Below are 12,583 nucleotides of genomic sequence, written 5' to 3' on the forward strand. Positions count from 1 at the left end.
AAACAGAGATGCAAACAAATGTTTTGCCTTCAACACAACTTTTTGATTCTGCAGCCCATATGGATAATTTATATTGCTAATGGAGCTTTACCATCCTTTCTCCAGACTCCCTGGCTCCACTATAAGTTTAGAGATGGATTTTTCATTCAGTTTTTCACCATCAACTCTGACCTTGCAAGATAAACACAGATTGCTTTTTAAGCATAATAAACCCAGACTTGTTTGAGTTGCATTTACATTAGAGCTGTTTTTACCAGTTTCTCATCCATTTGTCCACTTGCCTTATATTTAACACTTCAACCTCCAACCTAAAACTAAATATTATATTCTAAAACATATATTCCTAAAACTAAAAATTATATTCTAAAACATATAAACCATGAACTAGATTTTCGCAACAAATAGAATGTTGGCCTTTATTACAAGGGTGATCTGGTATAAAAATTGGGAGTTCGTGCTACAAGTGTACATGACACTGGTGAGGTCACACCTCGTGTATTGCATACTGTAACTCTCTCATTATTTAAGAAGGGATATATTTGCATTGGAGGCAGCTCAGAGAATGTTCACTCGGTGTATTCTTGGAATGAAGGGGTTGTCTTATGCAGAAGTGGTTGAGCAGGTTGGGGTCTATACTCGTTGGAGTTTAGAAGAATGAGAGGTGATCTTATTGGAACATATAAGATGCTGAAAGGGGTATAACAGGGTAGATACTGAGAGGATATTTCCCCTCATAGGGGAACCTAGAACTAGGGGGCGCAGTGTCAGAATAAGGGTTCTCCCATTTAAGTGGAGATGAGGAGGAATTTCTTCTCTCAGAGAGCCATTAATCTTTGTAATTCTCTTTCCCAGAGATTAGTGGAGGCTGGGTCATTGAGTATATTCAAGGCCGAGTTAGACAGATTTTAGATCTACAGGGGTTATGGTGGGCAGGCAGGAAAGCAGAGTTGAGACCCCGATCGTGAGGCTCAAGGGGTTAAATGGCCTACTCCTGCTCCTATTTCTTTCTTTTATGTCCTAACAGCATGAAGGTTAAACATGTTGGCCAGAATTTTACGACCCCGTCGTGGGGGGAGGGGGGAACGGGGCTGTAAAATGCGGCAAGCCATTCTAAACTCCATTGACTTCAGCGGGGACGCAAATCCCACTGCCGTAAAATCCCCCCCGTTATTTTTACATAGGTATATTTATGCTGCATTGCAGCAACATTCCTGTTATATGTTATTGAATTCAAATGATATTATTCATTTGGAATGATAGATTTATGCTGCTGAAATGAAACTGAGTTTGTGATATGTATACAACTAATGACATGAGTATGAAATGCAATACAAAATGTTTTCTGTTGACTAATATCTGGTAGATTGCACTTGAATACTTATCTTTCATAAAAATAACACACCCCGAATGCAAGCAGTGCCCCAATCTAGGCTGGGAATGAAGGTTCAAACCTCTATCTAATTTCCTTTTTTGTTGTTTCCATATGAATCTTTTTTTTTTTCTCAGAGAAAGATGACTATCTGGAGTTTCCTTATTTTTTTGCAGGAAGTCAAAGGGCTGTTGGCTTCCTCTCCCCTCCCTTCCTTCCTTTTTTTCCGAAGGTACTCATCTGTAAAAAAAAAGAACGAATTAATTCTGTTCCTGTTCTCCTTCTTGGGTAGTTTCAAACACCGACACGATAAGTTCCTTCTTTTAATCAAATCTATGTGTGGAAGCTGTGAGAAGCAGGTAGACAGTTGTGTGCTCTGTACACATTAAGGAAACTCGCTGGTAAGTTGCACTGAGAAGTGTGGATTTGAGCTTTTGACATGTAAATTGACTGAAAGGTAATATCCTTATGATTTTTAGTCTAAGATAACGTAATACTTGAATGAATGCAATTAATTACAAATATCTAAAACCTCATAGGGTACATACAATGTTACAAAGCTGTTCACTGGTTTAATTAGAGTTTCTCCACTTGTAATTTATGGTTGTAAGATTACTATATTTTTAGAAAGAAAAAAATAGGAAGTTGTTATGAATACAAGTGCTGGGTGACCAGTGATAGATATTCTGTCCTCACCCAGCCGTGTGTGTTTATCGTTGTTCTGAGAAAGTTCGATCTCAAAATGTACAAATGTTCAAACTTTCAGCAGAACGGCTTCCCTTCCCATTCAGTCTCAGAGCTTTACGTTAGTTCTTCAAAGGAGTATTTTTCACATGTTTAAAAATGAAGTGGTGTCATTGGTTATGTTCGGCACACTAAATAATTTGTGTGTGACTCAAAATGTAGAACTATATGCGCCCAAAAAACTGATGAGTTCAGATTTTACTGATGCGTTACTTAATTTGAAAGTTCAAATAAATCATCAGAATAATATCTATTAAACCATATTTGAAGGTATTTACTCCATTATAATTTTAATAGACGAACATTCAACTTGATAAATATTGCTAAAATATTTGGAATGATCAGATTTTCCTACCTTTGACATGGTGCTACAGAAGTATCACTAGCAAATAACATTACACAGAGTCACACAATACTGATGCAATGTGATAAATAGCAATCATGAAATCAGATTGAAATTTGCACATTGCACTGTGCAAATAATCATACCGAGTAAAAATAATAATACATCAATAATTAAGCTCAAGAGGAAAAAACACATATTTGAACAGTTTTAATCATTCTTTCTTTTCCAAAGGCTGCTTTTTTACCTTTAATAGTTTAGCAATCGTGGAGTAATTTTTAAAATCAAAGTTCAAAAATGATCAGAAAATAATCTGGGATCTTCGCTCAGGTAATAGGCTGCAAAGTCAAATATGATATTGTTGTGTAAAATAGAGCCATGTCTTCTCCAGCTGCAGGTACCAAACTAATTGCATGAGACAATGCTTTACAGAAGAAAAATTATGAGGAGTTTTAAACTAAATCACACACACACATTATTATTATAAGGATATTCTCCAAGGTGCACAACAGAAAGAATTAGTCTGTGAGATAGTCATGCTTCAAATGCAGAAGGACAAACTGAAACTAAAAGTATTAAAGATGGGAATCCCTCCATCAGCACATAAAGGTAAATTCCCAGGGAGAAATTTAAAAAAAACTGCAACAACAAAAGCACAGTCCTGCCCCTATGCTAGTGAAGAGTATAATGTTTGAACCAGCAGAGAAGCCTACTTGGTTTCACTTCTCTATTTCAGCAATCCATTACTGAACCGTTCACACATTTCCACTGAAATACCCACTGTCAGCAGTTCCAATATTTTGGAGTGTTAGTCCATAAATTTCCACAACACCAAAACAAGTATTGACATAGGTTTTGCACAATAAATCTAATTAGGCAGCCTTCAGTCACTCAGCTTCAGTCAAGAATCTGAGTGGAATAACATCTCTGAGAGGTTCATGAGGACAATGATTTCTAAATGAATAAGCACACTTACACAATCTTATTTTTTTAAAACAGCTCCAACTCCACAATGTGCATCATTCCATTTGAAGCACTTTGGATGATTTTCTGAGACCTGATCAGGTGGTCTTTCAATGCAAGTTCTTTATTGCACTTTGTAAGTTCTGCACTGGTAATAATTGGAAAGTGGAGTTAAGGCCACAAACAGATCAGCCACGATCTTATTGAATGGCAGAGCAGCTCGTGGGGCCGAATGGCCCACTGCTGCTCCTAATTCTTCTGTTCAGTTCTTCTGTTCTTACTTGTGACATCAATATTTGTGTCACAGGGAAAGAAAGGTTAGCATTTCAATACATCAGCTCTAATTAAATCCTTATGTTCCAAATGCACTTCCACCGAATAGCACGTAAAGAAAATAATGGCAACATTATGAACTGCAAAAAGACTCTGTTGGGACTGGCGGGATAACACATTGTCCTTTCAGCTCTGGAACTTGAATTCAAAGCTAGCTCACTCTGGGAGAAAGTTTAGTTGCTCCATGGAATGGAAGAGTTGAAATTGCAGTGTGGTAGTGATGAATATGTTAACAGCGTTACATTAAATCCTTTTGTCTACTTTTCTTACATTTGTTTTAAAATTCATTATAGGCAATTCAGCAAGGTTTGACAATCTTCCTTTAATAGATCAAAATAACAATGGTATAGGAAATGGAAACTTCATACTGATGAAGAAAAGAATGTTTTTGTGGGATAAAAACAGATGAAAACAACAGCAGCTTTTATTTATATAGCACCTTTAGTATATGAAAACATCTCAAGGCACTTCACAAGAGCCCTACAAATCAAAAATTGACACCGAGCCACATAAGCTTTGTTACAAGGGGTAGATTTTAAGGAGCATTTTAAAGGAGGAATGAGAGGCAGAGAGGTCGAGAGGTTTAGGGAAGGAATTCCAGAGCTTAGGGCCTAGGCGACTAAAAACACGGTCACCAATGGTGGAGCGATTAAAAACAAAAACAGAATTACCTGGAAAAACTCAGCAGGTCTGGCAGCATCGGTGGAGAAGAAGAGTTGACGTTTCGAGTCCAATGACCCTTCAACAGAACTGTTCTGTTGAAGGGTCATTGGACTCGAAACGTCAACTCTTATCTTCTCCGCCGATGCTGCCAGACCTGCTGAGTTTTTCCAGGTAATTCTGTTTTTGTTTTGGATTTCCAGCATCCGCAGCAGTTTTTTGTTTTTATCTCTGTGGAGCGATTAAAGTTGGAGATGCTCAAGAGGCTAGAACTTGATGAACGCAGATATCTCAGAGGGTTGCGAGGCTGGGGGACATTACAGAGGTAGGAAGGAGCAAGGCTACGGTGGGATTTGAAAACAAGGATAGGAATTTTAAAATAGAGGCAATGCTTAACTGGGAGCCAATGTAGGTCAACAAGTATAGGGGTGCTGAGTAAGGGCCACAGAGTATTGGATAGCCTCAAGTTTATGCAGGGTGTTGTGTGGGAGGTCGGCTATAAACGTGTTGTAATAGTCAGTCCAGAGGTAACGACGATTGAAATACACAACATGTTGGTCAGCATCTCTAAAGAGAAAAGATAGGTTAGTGTTTTGGGTGTAGAGTCTTATAACCAAACTCTTCGCCTGTCTTGTTTATTATATTCTTATATATATTTCCAGTACTTCTGTTTTTATTTCAGATTCCATTTAATTTTCAGTGTTAGCTCAGTGATAGCACTCTTCCTTTACAAACATACAAAATAGGCCATTCGGCTCCTCGAGCCTGCTCCACCATTCAATGAGATTATGGCTGATCTGTTTGTGTTTCGAATTCCACATTCCCATCTAACCCCGATAACCTTCGATTCCCTAACCTAAGAAGAATCTATCTACCTCTGCCTGTTTAAGAGGGGAGTGAGGCGGAAAAAGACGGGAAATTACAGGACGATTAGCCTGACCTCAGTCGTTGGTAAGATTTTAGAGTCCATTATTAAGGATGAGATTTCAGAATACTTGGATGTGCATGGTAAAATAGGGCAAAGTCAGCATGGTTTCATCAAGGGGAGGTCATGCCTGACAAATCTGTTAGAATTCTTTGAGGAGGTAACGAGTAGGTTAGACAAAGGAGAGCCAATGGATGTTATCTACTTGGACTTCCAGAAGGCCTTTGACAAGGTGCCGCACAGGAGGCTGCTCAGCAAGATAAAAGCCCATGGTGTTAGAGGCAAGGTACTAGCATGGATAGAAGATTGGCTGTCTGGCAGGAGGCAGAGAGTGGGGATAAGGGGGTCCTTCTCAGGATGGCGGCCGGTGACTAGTGGAGTTCCGCAGGGGACATTGTTGGGACCACAACTTTTCACTTTATACATTAATGATCTAGACGAAGGAACTGAGGGCATTCTGGCTAAGTTTGCAGATGATACAAAGATAGGTGGAGGGACAGGTAGTATTGGGGAGGTGGGGAGGCTGCAGAAGGATTTGGACAGGTTAGGAGAGTGGGCAAAGAAGTGGCAGATGGAATACAACGTGGGGAAGTGTGAGGTCATGCATTTTGGTAGGAAGAATAGAGGCATAGACTATTTTCTAAATGGGGAGAGAATTCAGAAATCTGGAGTGCAAGGGGACTTGGGAGTCCTAGTCCAGGATTCTCTTAAGGTTAACTTGCAGGTTGAGTCAGTAGTTAGGAAGGCAAATGCAGTGTTGACATTTAATTCGAGAGGACTAGAATATAAAAGCACGGATGTGCTGCTAAGGCTTTATAAGGCTCCAGTCAGACCACATTTAGAATATTGTGAGCAATTTTGGGCCCCATATCTCAGGAAGGATGTGCTGGCCCTGGAGAGGGTCCAGAGGAAGTTCATGAGAACGATCCCAGGAATGAAAGGCTTAACATATGAGGAATGTTTGAGGACTCTGGGTCTATACTCAATGGAGTTTAGAAGGATGAGGGGGGGATCGGATTAAAACTTACAGAATACTGAAAGGCCTGGATAGAGTGGACGTGGGGAAGATGTTTCCATTAGTAGGAGAGACTAGGACCCGAGGGCATAGCCTCAGAGTAAAGGGTAGAAGATGAGGAGAATAGAGATGAGGAGAAACTTCTTTAGCCAGAGAGTGGTGAATCTATGGAATTCATTGCCACAGCAGGCTGTGGTGGCCAAGTCATTGAGTGTATTTAAGACCAAGATAGATAGGTTCTTGATTGGTAAGGGGATCAAAGGTTACAGGGAGAAGGCAGGAGAATGGGGTTGAGAAACTTATCAGCCACGATTGGATGGCAGAGCAGACTCGATGGGCCGAAGGGCCTAATGTCTTATGGTCTTAAAAACATTCAATGACCCCGTTTCCACCGCTTTCTGAGGCAGAGAGTTCCAAAGTCACACAACCCTCTGAGGGAAAATAATTCTCCTCATCTCTAAAAGGGCAACCCCTAATTTTAAAACAGTAGTTCTAGTTCTGGACTCACCCATAAGAGGAAACTTCCTTTCCATGCCCACCTTGTCAACACCTTATATGCTTCAAACAAGTCAATCCTCACTCTTCTAAACTCCAGTGGAAATAAGCCCAGGCTATCCAATCTTTCCCCATAAGACAATCCGATCATTCCAGGCATGAATCTCGTAAACCTCCCCTGAACTGCCTCCAACACATTTACTTCCTCCCTTAAACAAGGAGAACAAAACTGCACACGATATTCGAGATATGGTCTTATCAATGTCCCGTATAACTGAAGCATAACATCCTTACTTTTATGTTCAATTCCTCTCATAAAAAGGATAACATTCCATTATACCTCTTAATTACTTGCTGTACCTGCACACTAACTTTTTGTGACTCAAGCATCAGAACACTTCGATCCCTTTGCACCTCAGAATTCTGCAGTCGTTCTTCGTTTAAGTAATACTCAGCTTTTTTATTCTTCCTGCCAAAGTGAACAACTCCATCTGCCAGATTTTTGCACTCAGAAGGTTGTGGGTTCAACTCCCATTGCAGAGAATAGGCCATGTAATATTGTGCTGCCTTTTGGATGAAAAATTAAATAAGGTCCCACCTCTCAGGCAAAGGTAAAGGATTGTAACGGCACTATTTGAAAAAGAGCTGGCATCCTGGCTAACTTTTATCCTTGAACTAATATCGCTAAAAAGTGGTTTAATTTGTCTTGATATTTGATACTTGATAGTTGTGAGAGCTTGCTGTGGGAAAAGTTAGCTGTCACATTACAACAGTGACTGTACATCAAAAATTATTTGTTGGCTGTGAAATGCTTCAGAGCATCCTAAAGTTGAGAAGGGGGCTATATAAATGTAAATTATTTATTTCCAGCACTTTTGCAGTTTTTTGATGCTCTTTGAGACTGGGCAAAGCAATAACTGCATTACCATGAATCTTCCTGTGTAGTACCTGACTCGAAAGAATTGATTCTGACATTAATTTGTAGAAAGCGCTGAAGCATCGTATTCCCTGGCACTAATATCCTTTGGTTGAATGGAGATAAAAACATTAAGGTTTGTGTTATAAAATGAAAGTTATGTAAAACCAGTGGTATATTAATGGTGACTGAGTAAAAAGAAAGCTGATGTTTTTTAACTGTTTGCATATTCACTCTGAGTAAATAGTAATGTGGGAGGTCAGTGGTATCTTGCTGATAGTGTAGAGAGAGCCGTATGAAATTTCAAAGTCTTCTAGTTTAGCAGAATAAATCGATGCTGTGGTTTTACCGAAAAAAGATTCAGTGGGCAACATTTTCCCCCCCACTGAGGGGGGGAAGTGCAGGAGAGGGCGCCGGTAGGCGGCCTTCCGATCAGCGCCCCCGGTCGGTGGGGGGGGGGGTGGGGGCAGCCGTTTTAAGTTGGCAGGCCAATTAAGGCCCACCCAGTGTGACGTCTGCCAGGAAGTGCTATGCGCTCCTTGTGCGGGCGAGTGGGGGTTTCCTCAGCTGGGAGTGCGCTATCGCGCGCATGCGTGTGAAAGAGCACACAGATCTCCCTGAGGCAAGGTGCTGCATCAGGGAGATCGGCTCACATTTAAAAATTTTAATGAACATATTTAAAATTTTTCCCTGTCATGTCCCCTCATGTGACACTGTCATATGAGTTGGGACACGTCCATAACTTTTATTGAAAGCTTTCTTTAAAATTTAAATACCCTCATGAAACCTCATCCCGCCAGTGGATGAGGTTTCGTGCTTTTTACGAGGCCCACCTGGGCTCCTGGCCTGCCCACCAAACTTAAGATTGGACGGACAGGTCTATCAATGACGTGAATTCACTTTTTAATGGTCTTAACAGGCTGTTGACAGTTTGGCGGGCGCGCAGCCGATTCGGCTGTACGCCCGCCGAACTGAAAATCTAAATGACGCGTGGTGACATCGGGATGCATGCCCGACGTATCCCCACATCATTTTACGCATCAGCGAGCAGGCCCCACCCCCGTTTGCCGATCGGAAAAACCTGCCCTGTAAGATGATCTAAAATGTTTGTTCGGGCATTTTTGTAAGTTGTTAAGAAAGCCTGAAACAAAATTATTGACTGAGTGGACAACATTACCATTGCTGAATCCCCCATAATGTTGATGTTAACCATCAACATTCTGAGGGTTACCATTGACCAGAAATTTAAGTGGACCAGCCACGTAAATACTTTGGCTCTAAGAGCCAATTCTGCAGAGAGTAACACATCTCTAGACTCCCCAAAGTCTGTCCACCATCTACAAGACACAAGTCGGGAGTGTGATGGAATAGTCTCCACTTGTCTAGATGAGTGCAGCTCTAACAACACTCAATAAACCTGACACCATCCAAATCAAAGCAGCTCACTTGATCAACATCCCATCCACACCTTAAGCATTCATCCTCTCCACCACCGGCACACAGTGGCAGCAGTGTGTATCATCTACAAGATACACTGCAGCAACTCACCAAGGCTCCTAGTTCAACAGCACATTTCAAGCCCCTGACATCTATCACCAAGAAGGATAATGGCAGCAGTACACATGGGAACACCGTCACCTGCAACACCACTCTGACTTGGAACTATTTCTTCACTGCCCCTGGGTTAAAGTCCTGGAACGTCATCCTTAACAGCCTGTGGGCATATCAACACTTCATGGACGGCAACGATTCAAGAAGGCAACTAACCACTACCTTCTTAAAGGCAAATAGAGAAGGGTAATAAAAGCTGGCTTTGCCGGCGATGCTGCCATCCTGAGAATGAATAAAAAATGGTATCTTATAGAAACTAATTTTTAATTTAAGACCACAAGGATTGATTTATTCATTTAGGGGGATGGTAACATACTGGTAACGTTACTTGCCAGAGACCCAGACTAATGCTCCAATGACCTCAGTTCAAAACCCACCATGGTTCCTGCAAGAATTTGTATTCAATTAATAAATCTGGAATAAAATGCTAGTCTCATTAAAAGTGATCTTGAAACTACCAAATTGTCATAAAACCCATCTGGTGAGTTAAGGGTGAGGATTGACATGTGGAATTGTGATATAGTAGTCATCACTGAGACGTGATTGAGGGAGGGGCAGGATTGGCAGCTCAACATTCCGGGATATAGAATCTTCAGGGGAAGGGGTAAAAGAGGAGGAGGCATTGCATTATTAGTTAAGGAGTCCGTTACTGCAGTAAGAAGAGATGATATCTTGGAGGGGCATCGAATGAAGTTTTGTGGGTAGAGCTTTGGAATAAAAAAGGGGCAGCCACATTGTTAGGTGTTTATTATAGACACCCAGATAGTCAACAGGAAATTGAGGAGCAAATATGTGCACAATTTGCGGAGGTGTGTAAACAATAATAATAGGGTAATTATATTAGGTGATTTCAACTTTCCCAACATTAGTTGGGATAGACATAGTGTTAAGGGCTTGGATGGAGTAGATTTCTTGTAATGTGTACAGGAGAACTTTTTAGGTCAATATGTAGAGGGTCCAACAAGGGACGGCGCAGTGCTGGACTTATTTCTGGGGAATGAAGCTGGACAGGTGGCTGAGGTGGTGGTGGGGGAGCATTTTAGCGATAGCGACCACAACATGGTACAATTTAAGCTTGTTATGGACAAAGAAATAGAAAAGTTGCAAAAAAATGTTTTGGATTGGGGGAGAGCGGATTTTAGTAAAATAAGGCAGGATCTGGCCAAGGTTGACTGGGAACAGCTACTTGTGGGGAAATCTACAGAGGAGCAGTGAGGGGTGTTCAAAAAGGGAATGGGGAGGGTACAGGCTCAACATGTTCCCTCTAGGGTGATAGGAAGGAGTAACAAGCCCAGGGAACCATGGATGACCAGAGATATTCAGGATACGATGAGAAGGAAAAGAGAGGCTTTTAGCAGGTACAAGGGAAGCAAATCAGCAGAGGCATTAGTGGAGTACAGAAAGTACAGGGTGGAGCTTAAGAAAGCAATTAGGAGAGCAAAGAGGGAATATGAGAAAGCTCTGGCTGGTAAAAGTAGGGAAAATCCCAAGATACTCTATAAGTATATCAATGGGAAGAGGATAACCAGGGAAAGAGTAGGGCCCATAAGGGACCAAGGGGGCAATCTATGGGTGGAGCCAGAGGACACCGGTAGAGAGTTGAACGAATACTTCACATCCACCTTCACCCAAGAGAATGAGGATGAAGGTATCGAACTCAGGGAGAGAGACTGCGAGGTTCTTGAGCAAATTAATATCGGGAGTGACAAGGTATTGGAGTTGTTGACAGGCTTAAAAGTGGACAATTCTCCAGGTCCAGATGATTTGTGTCCCAGACTGCTGAGGGAGGCAAGGGAGGAGATCGCAGGGGCTCTGACCCAAATTTCTAATTCCTCTCTGGCCACAGGGGAGGTGCCAGAGGACTGGAGAACAGCTAATGTGATTCTGCTATTTAAGAAGGGTTGTGGAGATAAGCCAGGGAACTACAGGCCAGTGAGTCTCACATCAGTGGTAGGGAAGCTATTGGAGAAAATTCTGAAGAAGAGGATCTATCTCCACTTGGAGAGGCAAGATTTGATCAGGGATGGTCAGCATGGCTTTGTCAGAGGGTGGCCATGCCTAACAAATTTGATTGAATTTTTTGAGGAGGTGACCAGGTGTGTGGATGAGGGTAGTGCAGTTGATGTAGTTTATATGGATTTCAGCAAAGCCTTTGACAAGGTCCCAAATGGGAGACTTATAAAGAAGGCAAATGCACATGGGATACAGGGTAATTTAATGAGGTGGATTCAAAATTGGCTTAGTTGTAAGAGACAGAGGGTGATGACAGAAGGATACTTCAGTGATTGGAAGCCAGTGTCCAGTGCATACCACAGGGATCTGTGCTGGGTCCCCTATTATTTGTCATTTATATAAACAACAGAGATGACTATGTGGGGGGTAGGATTAATAAGTTTGCGGATGACACAAAGATTAGCCAGGTGGTTAACAGTGAGGTTGAGTGTCTTGGGCTACAGGAAGATATAGACAGGATGGTCAAATGGGCAGATAAGTGGCAGATGGATTTTAACCCTGAAAAGTGTGAGGTGATACACTTTGGAAGGAGTAATTTGACAAGGAAGTATTCAATGAACAGCATGACACTAGGAAGTTTTGAGGAAAACCTTGGCACTTGTGTCCATAGATCTCTGAAGGCGGAGGGGCATGTTAGTGGGGTGGTGAAAAAGGCATATGGGACACTTGCCTTTATCAATCGAGGTATAGATTACAAAAGTAGGGAGTTCATGTTGTCGTTGTATAGAATCTTGGTGAGGCCACAGCTGGAGTACTGTGTGCAGTTCTGGTCGCCACATTATAGGAAGGATGTGATTGCACTGGACGGGGTGCAAAGGAGATTCACCAGGATGTTACCTGGGATGAAACATTGAAGTTATGAAGAGAGGTTGGATAGACTTGGGTTGTTTTCGTTGGAGCAGAGAAGACTGAGGGGCGACCTGATCGAGGTGTACAAAAATATGAGGGGCGTGGACAGGGTGGATAGGGAGCAGCTGTTCCCTTTAGTTGAAGGGTCAGTCATGACATAAGTTCAAGGTGAGGGGCAGGAGGTTTAGGGGGGATGTGAGGAAAAACTTTTTTACCCAGAGGGTGGTGACGGTCTGGAATGCGCTGCCTGGGAGGGTGGTGGAGGTGGGTTGCCTCACATCCTTTAAAAAATACCTGGATGAGCACTTGGCATGTCATAACATTCAAGGCTATGGGTCAAGTGCTGG

At 41.9% G+C, this 12,583-nt stretch overlaps 1 protein-coding gene across 1 annotated transcript in view; it reads left to right on the plus strand.

The window, feature by feature from the left end:
* Positions 1–1,649: 1,649 nt before the first annotated feature.
* Positions 1,650–12,583, plus strand: part of znf366 (zinc finger protein 366) — a 73,228-nt gene continuing 62,294 nt past the window's right edge. The window contains exon 1 of the mRNA XM_078564136.1: positions 1,650–1,770. The gene's annotated coding sequence lies outside the window, so the exon portion shown is untranslated. The remainder of the gene's footprint in view (positions 1,771–12,583) is intronic.

This window comes from Cetorhinus maximus, chromosome 2, assembly GCF_964194155.1.
Source record: "Cetorhinus maximus chromosome 2, sCetMax3.hap1.1, whole genome shotgun sequence".
Classification (NCBI taxonomy): domain Eukaryota; kingdom Metazoa; phylum Chordata; class Chondrichthyes; order Lamniformes; family Cetorhinidae; genus Cetorhinus; species Cetorhinus maximus.